This window comes from Tamandua tetradactyla, chromosome 16 (genome assembly GCF_023851605.1).
Source record: "Tamandua tetradactyla isolate mTamTet1 chromosome 16, mTamTet1.pri, whole genome shotgun sequence".
Lineage (NCBI taxonomy): Eukaryota > Metazoa > Chordata > Mammalia > Pilosa > Myrmecophagidae > Tamandua > Tamandua tetradactyla.
Genome location: NC_135342.1, coordinates 18655234 through 18670559, shown reverse-complemented (window position 1 = coordinate 18670559; position 15326 = coordinate 18655234). Strand labels below are relative to the sequence as shown.

Genomic DNA, 15326 nt, shown 5'->3' with positions numbered 1-15326 from the left:
TAAGCATATCATGATTCACACAGATATAGTCCAGCCTAATAGCCAAATTAAAACACTGGAGGAGACACAGACTTGGGAACAACTAATCAAAGATATTCATATAACTCTATTAAATAAAATCAATGGAATGGCTAATGACATAAAGGAGATCAAGAAGACACTAGAAGAGGATAAAGAGGAATTTGATAGACTAAATAGAAAAATAGTAGATATCACAGAGATGAAAGATGATGTAGACCAAATAAAAAATATACTTAAGACACACAACAGCAGATTCAGAGTAAGTGAAATAGAGGACAGGACAACTGATTCTGAATAATCAAAACAGCAAATGGCAAAAAAAAATATGGAAAATTTTGAATTAGATCTCAGGGAAATGATAGTCAAAACAAAACACAAATATAAGAATCATTCATGTCCCAGAAGGAACAGAAAAGAAGCTTAGGCTAGGAAAATTAGTTGAGGATATAATGGGGTAAACCTTCCCAACTCTTATAAAGGACATAAATATGCCAATCAAAGAAACCCCATGAACTCCAAATAGAATAAATCCAAAAAGGTCTTCCCCAAGACATACATTTATCAGTCTGTCAAATGCTGAAGAGAAGCAGAAAATCCTTAGAGCTGCAAGAGAAAAACAACCTACTACACACAAGGGAAACCACATAAGACTGAGTTCAGACTATTCAACTGGCACTGTAGAGGCAAGAAGGCAGTGGTATGATACATTTAAGATCCTGAAAGAGAAAGACTTCCAGCCAATAATTCTGTACCCAGCCAAACTGTCCATCAGAACTGAGGGAGCAATTAAAATTTTCACAGACAAACAAATCCTGAATTTGTCAACAACAGACTGGCCCTACAAGAAATACTAAAGGGAGTTCTGCTAGTCAGAAAAAAAAAAAAGATAGGAAAGGAAAGTCTGGAGGAGGGCACAGAATTGAAGAGTACCAATAAGGGTAACTTAAAGGATAAAAAGAGAAAGAGGGAAAAGAATATATACATCTGACAAATAAAATCCAAAAGATAAGACGATGGCCTTTTCAGTAATAACTACTTTGAATGCTAATAGACTAAATTTACCAATTAAAAGATACAGATCAGCAGAATGGATTAAGAAAATTAATCCAGCTATATGCTGCTTACAACAGACACATCTTAGACACAAGGATACAAATAAATTGAAAGTGAAAGGATGGAAAAAGATGTTCCATACATGTTGTAACCAAAAGATAGCATGTGTAGCTCTGCTAATATCAGACAAAATAGACTTCAAATGTAAAGACATCATAAGAGACAAAGGACACTATATATTAATAAAAAGGACAATTCACCAAGAAGAAATAAAAATCTTAAATGTTATACTCCAAATCAAAGAACTCCAGAGTACATGAGACAAACATTGGCAAAACTGAAGGGAACAATAGATGTTTCAACAGTAATAGTAGGAGAATTCAATACCCCCCTCTCCTCGATAGAACAACCAGACAGAGGATCAACAAGGAAATAGAAAAGTTAAAGAACTTGATAAATTAATTAAACCTAACAGATGTTTATATGTCATTACACACCAAAAGGCCAGGACATACCTTATTCTCTAATGCTCATGGAATATTCTCTGGAATAGATCATATGCTGGGGTACAAATCAAATCTCTATAAACTTAAAAAAAAATGAAATTATTCAAAGCACATTCTCTGATCACAGTAGAATGAAGCTGGATCTCAATAACCACCAAAGAACAAGAACTTTCACAAATATGCAGAGATTGAATAACACATTCTTTTTTATCTTTTTTTAATTTTTTTAAACATAACAACATATAAACACGAACATTCTTATCATATGATCATTTCATTCTTGGTATATAATCAGTAACTCACAATACCATTACATAGTTGTAATGTCCATACCATAGATAAAAAGAGCATCAGACACAAGGTTTTCATAGTCACACTGTGAAAGCTATATCATTATACAATCATCTTCAAGAAATATGGTTATTGGAACACAGCTGTACAGCTTCAGGCACTTCCCTCCAGCTTCTCCAATATACCTTAACTAAAAGCATAATATGTATATAATGTGTAAGAATAACCTCCAGGATAACATCTCAACTCTGTTTGAAATGTCTCAGCCATTTACACTTTATTTTGTCTCATTTCTCTCTTCCCCTTTTCAGTCAAGAAGTTTTTCTCAACCCCTTAATGCTAGGTGCCAGCTCATTCTACAATTTCTGTCCCATGTTGCCAGGGAGGTTTACACCCCTGGGAGTCATGAGCCACATAGAGAGGGGGAGAACAGTGAGTTTGCTTGCTGTGTTGGCTGACACAAACAGAGAGAGAGAAAGAGAGAGGGAGAGGCCACATCTCATCAACAAAAGAGGCTCTCTGGGGGGTGACTCTTAGGCCTAATTTTAAGTAGACTTAGCCTATTCTTTGAGGGGATAAGTTTCATATGAAAAAAAAAAACAAGATTGAGGGCTCAGCCTATGGATTTGGTTGTCCCCACTGCTTGCAAGAATATCAGGAATTCTCCAAATGGGGAGGTTGAATTTTTCCCCTTTCTCCCCATTCCCCCAAAGGGACTTTGCAAATACTTCTTTATTCACTGTTCAAATCACTCTGGGATGTATCGGTTCATCACACTAACCTGGACAAACCTATAAAATCTCATGCCCTATTCAAGGTTCTGTGTATTTATGGTATTCAATTAAATGGTCCATATAAGTTAAATTAGGAAATTCAATAGTCAAAGTATAAATTTTGTACCAAATAAACATTTCTTCAAGTCCTTGATCTTGAGGCTTGCTCTTGTGAACTTTATGTATGTAGCAGAGAAGCTTAGCTTGATATGCCTAATGTTATTTCTGAAGGACCTCTTTTGTTGTTCGGATGTGGCCTCACTCTCTCTAAGCCCAACTCTGCAAGTGAAATCATTGCCCTCCCCCCACTATGTGGGGCTTGACCCCTTTTGGTCAGGATGTAAATGTTGATCCCATGGTGCCAGGTCTGAATTCATCCCTTGGGGTCTCCTCCCATGCTGCCAGGGAGACTTTCACTCCTGAATGTCATGTCCCACATAGGGGGTGGGGAAGGCAATAATTTCACTTGCACAGTTGGGCTTAGAGAGAGTGAGGCCGCATCTAAGCAACAACAGAGGTCCTCCAGAAGTAACTCTTTTAGGCATGCCTATAGGTAGTCTAACCCTCTATGCTACCTACATAAGCTTCACAAGAGTAAGCTTCATGATTGAGGGCATGGCCTACTGATTTGGGTATCCCTAAAGTTTGACACAGTATCAGGGGATTCCCTGATGGTAAGGTTTAATAATTTCATAGTCTTTCTCCCCTCCTAAGGGGACTTTGCCAATACTTTTGGATTATCTGCTTAACATATTCTAGGATGTTTCCAGGCATTACAATAATCTATACAGGATTAAAGGACCTCTTTCTCACTCTGTGCTCCCTGTGTTTCAGTTGTTAAAATTAGCTATACAGATAGGTTGAATTAGATTATGCACTACAGAAACTTTCAGTTCCAGATCAAATTAACCTTTCTTCCATTGGTCTCTAAGAGTATGTGTGGTTCTAAAATATAGACACTGTCTTCCTTACCCCTATGCTCTGAATTACTTTAACCTCAAACTGTTTGGCTTCATTCTTATCTCAAAGTATCAGGTTTTATATATATATAACAGCCTCTCAAAACCCAGAAATAATAATTGTCACTCCGGGCTTTATGTGTCTGATCTAAAAGCTTACGATCAAGGCTGCTGTTTTCTTATAAGAATTTTCTAAAGGTGACCATATCATTTTGTTTTTTGTTTCTGGCTTATTTTGTCTCACCAAATGTCCCATTCATTCATTCACATCTTTGCATTCCTCATGACTTTGTTCCTTTTTGTAGCAGCACAACTTTCATTCATAAGTGTGGTAGTTAGATTCAGTTGTCAACTTGGCCAGGTGAGTGTACCTAGTTTTGTTGCTGCAGATATGAGCCGATGGTGCATGAACCTCATCTGTTGCTGATTTACATCTGCAGTCAGCTAGGAGGCATGCCTGCTGCAATGAAGGATGTTTGACTTAATTGGCTGATGCTTAAATGAGAGACTGCAATGTAGCACAGCCTAAGCAGCTTGGCATTCCTCATCTCAGCACTCACAGCTCAGCCCAGGCCTTTGGAGATGCAGAAAGAAGTCATCCCAGGGAAAGTTGTTGAAACCCAGGGGCCTGGAGAGAAGGCTGGCAGAGACCATCCTGTGCCTTCCCACATAAGAAAGAACCTCAGTGGAAAGTTAGCTGTCTTTCCTCTGAAGAACTAACAAAATAAATCCCCTTTTATGAAAAGCCAATCCATTTCTGGTGTGTTGCATTCCAGCAAGCTAGCAAACTAGAACAATAAGTATCCACCATTGTTCGCTAATCTACTTCTCTGTCAGTGCATCTTTCAGTCCCCTGCATTCATCAGGCATCATGTAGAGGGCCAAAGTCCACAGTCCATCAATATTCTCAATTTTAGATAATTTCATTCTTCCCAAGCGACAGAAAACCAATAAACACACTCTTGCCAAATAGGAAATCCAAATCTCCTTTTAACTCGTCCCTCACCCCATTACTTACCTCTGGTGTTGCTGTGGTAGTGTTAATGGTTTCCTTCTGAACATAGCTCATAGCATGCAATAGCAGTTTTCCTCCTGTACCCTGGACTTAAACACTCCTTATACAAGAATCATATCTTTGAAGTAATTCTTACAAGAACTCATTCATATTTTTAGTGTGAATCAGTGGGACACATAGGTCTATACAACCCCTTTTAATTTTGTTCATCTTCAATATGGTAATATTACTTCTAGACCCACTAGAGAATCACCTTCACATCTATCTATTCCCTTACATTGGAGTTCAACCTCAGTTAACAGTTCATCTATCTCTAGCTACTATATATCTCTAAGTCCCCTATCTTCTGTATTATAAGCCTCTGATTATACTTTTGTGCTGGTAATAAAAGTGGACTCATACAGTATCTATCCTTTTGTGTCTGGCTAACTTCACTCAGTATTTTGTTCTTGAGGCTCATCCAATTTGTCATGTGCTTTAGGACATAATTTTTTTTTACTGCTGCATAATATTCCATCATATGTTTATACCATATTTTGTTGATCCACTCATCTGTTGATGAGCATTTGGCTTGTTTCCATCTTTTGGAAATTTTGAATGATGCTGCTATGAACATCAGTATGCAAATGTCTGTTTGTGTCATTGCTTTCAGCTCTTCAGGGTATATACCAAGTAGTGCTATTGCTGGGTCATAGAGCAACTCGATATTTATTTTCCTAAGGAAACACCAAACAGTCTTCCATAGTGGCTGCACCATTATACATTTCCACCAGCAGTGCATAAGTGTCCCAGTTTCTCCACATCCTCTCCAACATTTATAGTTTCCTGTTTGTTTAATAGCAGTCATTCTTATAGGTGTGAGGTGGTATTTCATGGTAGTCTTGATTTGCATTTTGCTTATAGCCAGTGAAAATGAACATCTCTTCATGTGCTTTTGAGCCATCTGTATTTGCTCTTCAGAAAAATGCCTATTCATATCTTTAGCCCATTTTATAATTGGGTTGTTTGCTCTTTTGTTGTTGGGTTGTATGATTTCTTTGTATATGCAGGAAATCAAACCTTTGTCCAATATGTGATTTCAAAATATTTTCTCCCATTGACTTGGCTGCCTCTTCATCTCTTTGACAGTCTTTTGGGGTGCAAAAGCATTTGATTTTGAGGAGTTCCCATTTATCTATTTTTTCTGTTGTTGCTTGTGCTTTGGGTGTAAAGTTTAGGAAGCTACCTCCTATTACTAGATCTTGAAGATGTTTCCCTGTATTTTCTTCTAGAAGCTTTATGATGCCAGTTCTTACACTTAAGTGTTTGATCCACTTTGAGGTCACTTTTGTGTAGGGTGTAAGATAGGGGTCCTCTTCATTCTCTTGGCTATTGATATCCAGTTCTTCCATGCCCAGTTATTGAAAAGACTATTTTGTCCCAGTTCAGAGGATTTGGGAGCCTTGTCAAAAACCAGTTGTCCATAGATTTGGTGGTCTTTTCTGCACTCTCAATTTGATTCCATTGGTCAATGCTTTTGTCTTTCTGCCAGTACCGTGCTGTTTGGCCACTGTGGCTTTATAATAGGTTTTAAGGTCAGGGAGTGTTAATCCTCCCACTTCATTCCTCTTTTTTAGGATGATTTTAGCTATTCGGGGTCTCCCTCCCTTCCAAATGAATTTGGTACTTAGCTTTTTCAAATCTTCAAAGTAGGTTGTTGGAATTTTGATTGGTACTGCATTGAATCTTTAGATCAACTTGGGGAGAATTGATATCTTAACTACATTTAGCCTTCCTATCCATGAGCAGGGAATGGCTTTCCACCTATTTAGATCTCCTTTGATTTTTTTTTAGCAATGTTATGTAGTTTTCTGTGTGCCAGTCCCTTATGTCCCTAGTTAAGTTCATTCCTAAGTATCTGATTCTTTTAGTTGCTATTTTGAATAGAAATTTTTCCTTAACTGACTCCTCAGCTAGCTCACTGCTTGTGTGTAGAAATGTTACTGATTTTTACACATTAATTTTATATCCTGACACCTTGCTGAATTTTTTTATTAGCTCAAGTAACTTAGTTTTTTATTTCTCAGGATCTTCCAAATATAGAATCATATCATCTGCAAATAATCAGAGTTTTACTTCTTCCTTTCCAATTTGGATTCCTTTTGTTTCTTTGTCCTGCCTGATTGCTCTAGCTAAAACTTCTAGCACAATGTTGAATAATAGTGGCGACAGTTGGCATCTTTGCCTTGTACCTGATCTTAGGGGGAAGGCTTTCAATCTCTCTCCATTTAGTATGATGCTGGCTTTCAGTTTTTCATATATTCCCTTTATCATATTGAGGTAGTTACCTTTGATTCCTATCTTTTGAAGTGTTTTTAATCAGAAAAGGAGGCTGAATTTTGTGAAATGCTTTTTCAGCGTCAATTGAGATGACGTGATTTTTTTCCTTTTGATTTGTTAATGCACTGTATTACATTGATTGATTTTCTTGTGTTGAACCATTCTTGCATTCCTGGTATAAACCCCACTTGGTCATAGTGTATAATTGTTTTAATGTGCTATTGGATTTTGATTTGCTAATATTTTATTGAGAATTTTTGCATCCATACTCTTTAGAGAGATTGGCCTGTAGTTTTTCCTTTCTTATAACATCTTTACCCAGTTTGGGGTATTAAAATGATATTAGCTTCATAAAATGAATTAGGTAGTGTTCTTTCTTCCTTAATTTTTTTGAAAAGTTTGAGAAGTATTGGTGTTAATTGTTTCCGGAATGTTCGATAAAATTCCCCTGTGAAGCCGTCTGGGCCCTAGGCTTTTCTTTGCAGGAAGGTTTTTGATGACTGATTGAATCTCTTTACTCGTGATTGGTCTGTTGAGATCTACTTCTTCCTGAGGCAGTGTAGCTTGTTTGTGTGTCTCCAGGAATTTGTCCATTTCATCTAAGTTGTCTAGTTTGTTAGCATATAGTTGTTCATAGTATCCTCTTATGATTTCTTTTATTTCTTCAGGGTCTGTGGTAATGCACCCCTTCTCATTTATAATTTTGTTATTTGCATTCTCTCTCTTTTTTTTCTTTTTCAGTCTTCCTAGTGGCCCATCTACTTTATTGATTTTCTCAAAGAACCAAGTTTTTGTTTTATTGATTATTCCTATTGTTCTTTTGTTCTCACATTCATTTATCTCTGCTTTAATCTTTGTTATTTCTTTTCTCCTATTTGCTTTGGGGTTAGTTTGCTGTTCTTTCTCAAGTTCCTCCAGGTTTGCAGTTAAGGCCTCGATTTTTGCTCTTTCTTGTTTTTTAATATAGACATTTAAAGCAACAAATTTGCCTCTCAGCACAGCCTTTGCCACATCCCATAAGTTCTGGTAAGTTGTTTTCTCATTTTCATTCATCTCCAGATAGCTACTGATTTCTCTGGCAATTTATTCTTTGACCCACTGGTTGTTTAAGGGTGTGTTATTTAATCTCCATATATTTGTGAATGTTCTTGTTCTTTGGTGGTTATTGAGATCCAGCTTCATCCCATTGTGATCAGAGAAAGTGCTTTGAATAATTTCAATGTTTTTAAATTTATGTAGACTTGTTTTGTGCCCCAGCATATGAGCTATCCTGGAGACTGTTCCATGAGCACTAGAAAACAATATATAACCTTGTGCTTTGAGGTGCAATGACCTATATATGTCTGTTAGGTCTAATTCATTCATCAAGTTACTTAGCTTCTCTATTTCCTTGTTGATCTTCTGTTTGGTTGTTTTATCTATAGAGGAGAGTGGTGTATTGAAGTCTCCTACTATTATTGTTGAAACATCTATTGCTCCCTTCAGTTTTGCCAATGTCTTTCTCATGTACTTTGGAGCTCCTTGATTGGGAGCATAAGCATTCATGATTGTTATATCTTCTTGGTGAACTGACTCTTTAATTAGTATGTAATGTCCTTCTTTGTCTCTTTTGATATCTTCACATATAAAGTCTACTTTGTCTGATATTAGTATAGCTACTTCAGCTTTCTTTTGGTTACAACTTGCATGGAGAATCTTTTTCCATCCTTTCACTTTCAATCTATATGTATCCTTGTGTCTAAGATGAGTCTCTTGTAAGCAGCATATAGCTGGATTATGTTTCTTAATCCATTCTGCCAAACCATATCTTTTAATTGGTAAATTTAGTATGTTAACATTCAAAGTTGTTATTGAAAAGGCATGTCTTGATTCCACCATTTCATTTTTTTAATTTTATTTGTCAGATCTATATATTTTTCCCTCTTTCTCTTCATATTCTTTAAATTACCCCTAATGGTACTCTTCAATTCTGTGCCCTTCTCCAGACCTCCCTCTCCTGTCTTTTTTTGTTTTTCAGCCAGCAGAACTCCTTTTAGTATTTCTTGTAGGGCCAGTCTCTTGTTGTCAAATTCTTTCAGAACTTCTTTGCCTGTGAAAACTTTAATCTCTCCCTCAGTTTTGAAGGACAATTTGGCTGGGTACAGAATTCGTGGCTGGAAGTCTGTCTCTTTCAGGGTCTTGAATATATCATACCACTGCCTTATTGCCTCTAGGGTGCTAGTTGAGTAGTCTGAACTCAGTCTTATTTTGTTTCCCTTGTATGTTGTAGATTGTTTTTCTCTTGCCATTTTCAGCTTCTCTTCAACATTTGACAGATTGATTAGCAAGTGCCTTGGGGAAGGCCTTGCGGAAGGCCTATAAATGGGATTTATTCTGTTTGGAGTTCTTTGAGCTTCTTTGACTTGTATATTTATGTCCCTTATGAGGGTTGGGAAGTTTTCCCCTATTATATTCTCAACTACCCCTCCTAGGGCTTTAGTCCTCTCTTCTCCTTCTGGGACACCAATAATTCTTACATTTGTGTGCCTTGTTTTGTCTATCATTTCCCTGAGTTCCCATTCAATTTTTTCCATCTTTTTTGCCATTTGCTGTTTTTGAGTCTTTAAAGTCAATTATCCTGTCCTCTATATCACTTATTCTTTCTTCTGCCTCTTCAAATCTTGTGTTGTGTGCCTCTAGTATGTTTTTTATTTGTTCAACAGAGTCTTTAATCTCTGTAATTTCCAGTATTTTTCTATTTATTCTTTCAAATTCCTCTTTGTGCTCTTCTACTGTCGTCTTGATCTCGTTTATGTCCTTTGCTATCCCACTTATTCTATTAAGTAGAATTGTCTGAACATCTTTGATTAGTTGTTCCAATGTCTGTGTCTCCTCTGGTGTTTTAATTTGGTCACTATGCAGGGCTATATATGTCTGCATTGTGATATGCTTAGTGATCTTCTGCTGTCTTTGTCACATGTAAATATCTTGATTGACTTACTTTGGGAGTTGTTTCTTTCAGTAGTCTAAGGCCTTGTGTTTGCAGGATGGTTGTGCAGCAGGGAGCAGGGCACAGGGTAGAGCACTCAGTACAGAGATTTGTTTCAGGTCAGGTATAGGCACAGGTATGAGACTTTTCACCAGGGGTGAAAAGATGGTGGCATGGAAGATGAATCCCAGGGATGAGTCTGGCCCTGGCACTGTGGGATCAACAATGCCATCCTGACCAAAAGGGGGGAAAGAAGTGTACCAATAAGGTATCAGTGACTGAGAGAGTTCACATAGACTCGAGAGGCTATTGTGGAGGTCACTCTTACACAAACTTCAGTTAGACATGGCTACTTATCATAACTTTCTATTCTAGTTTGCTAGCTGCCTGAATGCAATATACCAGAAATGGAATGGTTTCTAAAAAGGGGAATTTAATAAGTTGTAAGTTTACAGTTCTAAGGCCAAGAAAATGTCCCAATTAAAACAAGTCTGTAGAAATATCCAATCTAAGACTTCCAGGAAAAGATACCTTGGTTCAAGAAAGCTGATGAAGTTCAGGGTTTCTCTCTCAAGTGGAAAGGCACATGGCAAACACAGTCAGCATTTTTCTCTCATCTGGAAAGGCATGTAGCAAACACAGGGTCATCTGCTAGTTTTCTCTCCTGGCTTCCTGTTTCATGAAGCTCCCTGGGAGGTGTTTTCCTTCCTCATTTCCAAAGGTCTCTGGCTGGTGGACTCTGCTTCTTGTGGCTATGTCATTCCCTGCTCTCTCAGAATCTCTCCCATTTTCCAAAATGTTTCTTCTTCTGTAGGATTCCAGTAAACTAATCAAGACCCACCCAAATGGGTGGATACATGTCTCCACCTAATCCAGTTTAAAAACCACTCTGGATTGAGTCACATCTCCAAGGAGATGATCTAATTATAGTTTCAAGCATACAGTACTGAACAGGGATTAGGAGAAATGGCTGCCTTTACAAAATGGGATTAAGTTTGAAACATGGCTTTTGTGGGTTACATATATCCTTTCAAACCAGCACACTTGCCAACCCCCAACCAAAACCATTCCAGTCAATCCTAAAGAACACCTCAGGCAGCATACAAGATTCTACAAAGGTTACATGCACTAGGGCAACTTCCAGAAACCTAGAACCTCCAGATGGGTTCCTGGACCAGCTAAGTCCTGAAACCCAGAGGGGCAAGCCTTGCTGAACATCAGCTGGATGGAATAGGGTAGTTCCATCTCCCTACCCTATTACTGACAGTCCCTTCCAACATGAAAAAGTTAGAATGGCCATAGTCCAAATACCCCTAAAGAATGGGAGAAAGACCAAAGGTGATGGTGGAGTTATAAAGAGAAGGTAGGGTTTAATAAATGAGTATGCTTGTTGAATCATTATATTGATATTTCTTTTAGTCTCCAGTATCTTAGAGCAGGCAGAAGTAAAACCTAAAGTTGTGGAATTGTAACCCATACAAACCTCTGAAATTTGTTCTACAACAAATTGTTGCATTGTGCTTTTAAATTTATTGCTTTTTTGAATATATGTTATTTTCCACAAAAAAAGAGAAAAAAAGTCAATTATGATGATAAAAAAAAGGATTTATTCCTTCTAGCCCCCAATGTTCTGGAGTAACTAGAAGGAAAAATATGAGATGATGTTATGGTAGCCCATAACAAATTCTGTCCTGTAACTTCCTGTTGAAGAGTGCTTTGAAAACAATTGCTTTTTTCTTTCTTTGCTTTGTGTATATGTTATATTACATAATTTAAAATTTTAAAACACACACACACAAACACAGGGGCTAGAGCCATACTGGGGGTGTGTCCTGGTTTGCTAGCTGCCAGAATGCAGTATACCAGAAATGGAATGGCTTTTAACAAGGGGAATTTAATAAGTTGCTAATTTAAAGCTCTAAGGCTGAGAAAATGTCCCAATTAAAACAAGTCTATAGAAATGTCCAATTTAGGGCATCCAGGGAAAGATACCTTGGTTCAAGAAGGCCGATGAAGTTCAAGGTTTCTCTCTCAGCTGGAAGGATAAATGGTGAACATGGCAGCATCTGCTGGCTTTCTCATGGCTCTACCAAAAAGGGCTCTCTCCAAAGTGTTTCCTCTTTTAAAGGATTCCAGCAAGCAACTCCACCTTCAGTGGGTGGAGATACACCTCCATGGAAATCATCTAATCAAAAATTATCAACCACAATTATCATATCTTCATAGAAACAATCAAAATGCTTCCACCCAGCAATATTGAATGAGGATCAAAGGGCATGGCTTTTCTGGGATCCACCACAGATTCAGACCAGCACAGGGTTCTCAAATTCTAGCTCTTTTCTTCACAAGCCATGCCTCAGAAATTTCATCAGCAAAAGGGAGATAATAATAGCAACTATCTCATAAATGATTCTGGGGTAATATATTTCTGTATATGGGCCCCCAAATATTGAAATTATATTAGATATTTATCAAAAAATATGTCAATAAAGAGTAAACACTTGTTTTGCGGTTATTATGTACCAGGTGAGCTTGTAAGTATCAATGAAACCAAAGTTCTGGCTTGATTTCTGTAATTCCAGTTTGTTCAAAACATTGGTGCTTCTACAGAAGCAAGCAAGAGACTAAGACCCTTAATGGTGCATGACCTTTAGCAATCTTACTCTGATAAATGTGAGGGAGGGAAGGGAGCCTAAAAGTGTAAGATAGCAAGGAAGGACTCATGAACTATACCAAGCATGTCCATGGGTCAGGAAATACTGTGTCTGAGGAGAGGCTTCCTCACCAACACTTTACGAGGGGCCATCTGCCCATATTTATCTGCAAAAACCCTTAACTGCTCATGTACATGCATCTCTTAAGAGTTTTCTCTTCTCGATCAAAGTTCCACTTTGGGCACCAAATGGAATATTATATCTGATTTGAAACTTATGATTTGAGAAAACAATTTCATTGGTGTGATGCTTTGTTTGTACTCACCCACTGAGACAAGGTTCCTGAAGTTCTCCAACATTACATCTTGGTACAAATTTATCTGAGCCTTTTCCAACAGTTCTAGCTCTTCTTCAGTAAAGATACAGCCACATCTTTGATTGTCCCTGTTTCCTAAAATGTCAAGCACACTCCCCATTAGTCACCCACATAAATGAGTTTATGCTGGTAATCAATCTTAGCGGCATTTGGATTCCTTTTCTCATCACACACCAAGACTCAGTAATTTCACTTCTCTCTCATGGCAGATTAATTTACTATCTACTTCTATCAGATTACCAAAATTACCTCTATTAGATACTAAAAGCATTAGCTCCTGGATTTAAAAAAAAGCTTTTTTAAAAAAAGGGTGTGTTAGTTTGCAAGGTGCCAGAATTAGGATGACTTTTATAAAGGGGATTTAATAAGTTCAAAGTCTACAATTTTAAGCCTATAAAATGTCCAAACTAAGACATCCATGGAGAGATACCTTAATTCAAGGAAGGCCAGTGGGTCAGAAACACTTCTGTCAGCTTTGTTTGTACTCACCCACTGAAACAAGTGGTAGTCATGTGGCTGGCATCTGCTGGTCCCTTGCTCCTGGGCTCTGTTGCATTCAGTCTCTGCTCCCGTAGGCGTTCATCAGTTTGCTTCTCCAGGGCTTGCTTTAATCTCTTGGCTTTCCTTGACTCTCTCCACATTCTGGTTTGCTTAACATATCATGTTGACATCTTTGGACTCCAACCATCTCCAAGCATCCGTGTCTATGTTCTCTAAGAGTCAGCATCCTGTATCAGCACTGTTCTGAAGTTTCTGTCAGCCCTCTCTCTGTTGGCTCTCTCTCTGTGAGCTCTGAGGCATCTGTCATTTCTGAATCTCTCCAATATGTTTCCTCTTTTAAAGGATTCCAGTAAACTCATCAAGACCCACCTGGAATGGGTAGACTCACATCTCCATCTAATCAAAATTGCATGTTTCATATCTGTATGGAGATAATTTAATCAAAAGTTTCCAACTTACAGTGTTGAATCAGGACTGGAAGAAATGGTTGCTCCCACAAGATTGGATAAGGACTAAAACATGGCTTTTCTAGGGTACACAATACTTTCAAATTGGCACAGAGGGGGAGTGGGAAATTATTGGGACAATTAGGAACATTTGGATATGAACTAAGTATTAAAAAAATAGAATGATATCAGTGAGAAATTTCCTGGGTGTGGTAACAGTAATGTGGAAATTAGGGAAACGACCTTATTTTTAGAAGAGACATGCTGAGGCACTTAGGGATGAATTATAATGATCCATGCAATTTACTCTCAACAGATTTGGCAACATAAAATAAAGATATGTGTGTGTGTGTGTGTGTGTGTGTGTGTGTGTGTGTTTATTTTGTACATGTTTTATGTGATTGTTAAAACTGATGAATCTAGGTGTGGTAGATTGAATCATGTTCCCCACAAAGATATGCTCAAGTCCTAGTTCTGGACCCATGGGTGTGAACTCATTTATAAATGGGATTTTTGAAGATCTTATTTAGATGAAGCCAAATTGAATCAGGGTGGGACTTAATCCAATATGACTGACATCTTTATAAGCAAAGAAAATTTGGACATGGAAGTAAAAGCCACAGGAAGAAACAGTGACAGATCACCATGTGATGAAGGCAGAGAACGACTGCTGGCAAGCCACTACCAGAACAGTACAGACTTCAGAGAGGACACGGCCTTCCAAGACCTTGATTTTAGACTTCTAGCCTCCAAGCTGTGAGTCAATCAAGTCTTGCTGTTTAAGCCAACTATCTATGATATTTGTCATAGCAGCTTTGGCAAACTAAGACACTTGGCAAAGATTCTTTCAATTTTTCCCTAAGGTGAAATTTTTCTAAATAAAAATCTGAAGGAAAAATAACCTAGTCATGGTCCAGGACCAAGAAAAACTATTTAAATAAAATATTTCTATTCTTGCATTTTCACACTACTCAGAGCTATTGTTTACAGATATGTCCTTCCATTACACTCTTCACACCTAAAGCAGTGCTTTCAAACTACACTTGTGAACTGATACAAAGTATTTCACACAAAAAAGTGTTGTTTTTTTTACTAACAACTGTTCAATTACCAAAACCTGACAATTATTAAAAACAAAACTAGGGGATGCACCACGTTTCTCATAACAATGCAACTGTCACTAGCATGGCTGTGTGCTTTCCTCAAGAAGCAGTGACATGGTGATGGAGCTGATGAGCCAGGATATACAAATACCCCACAGCCCACTTGGGGCAGACCCTAGGGAGAAGGGATTGAGAATGGAGGTGCATTCAATCCCCTTCTCCCTTCTCTACCTGTATCAAGGAGTCTGGGAAAAAAAACACCCATTTCCCAGCTGTTCTTGAAGTTGGATGGGTCCTTTGCATGGAAACGATGGGCAGATCGTTATAGGACATTGGGATAA

General features: G+C 37.9%; 1 long non-coding RNA gene across 1 annotated transcript in view; it reads right to left on the bottom strand.

Annotated features, from left to right (window-relative positions):
* The window catches only part of LOC143660201 (uncharacterized), a 40971-nt gene extending 27129 nt beyond the window's left edge, over positions 1 to 13842 (bottom strand). Inside the window, exons 1-2 of the long non-coding RNA XR_013163880.1 lie at positions 13425 to 13842; positions 12885 to 13010 (exon numbers count right to left, since the gene is read on the bottom strand). This is a non-coding gene — a long non-coding RNA (uncharacterized LOC143660201). The remainder of the gene's footprint in view (positions 1 to 12884; positions 13011 to 13424) is intronic.
* Between the last annotated feature and the right edge of the window lie 1484 nt (positions 13843 to 15326).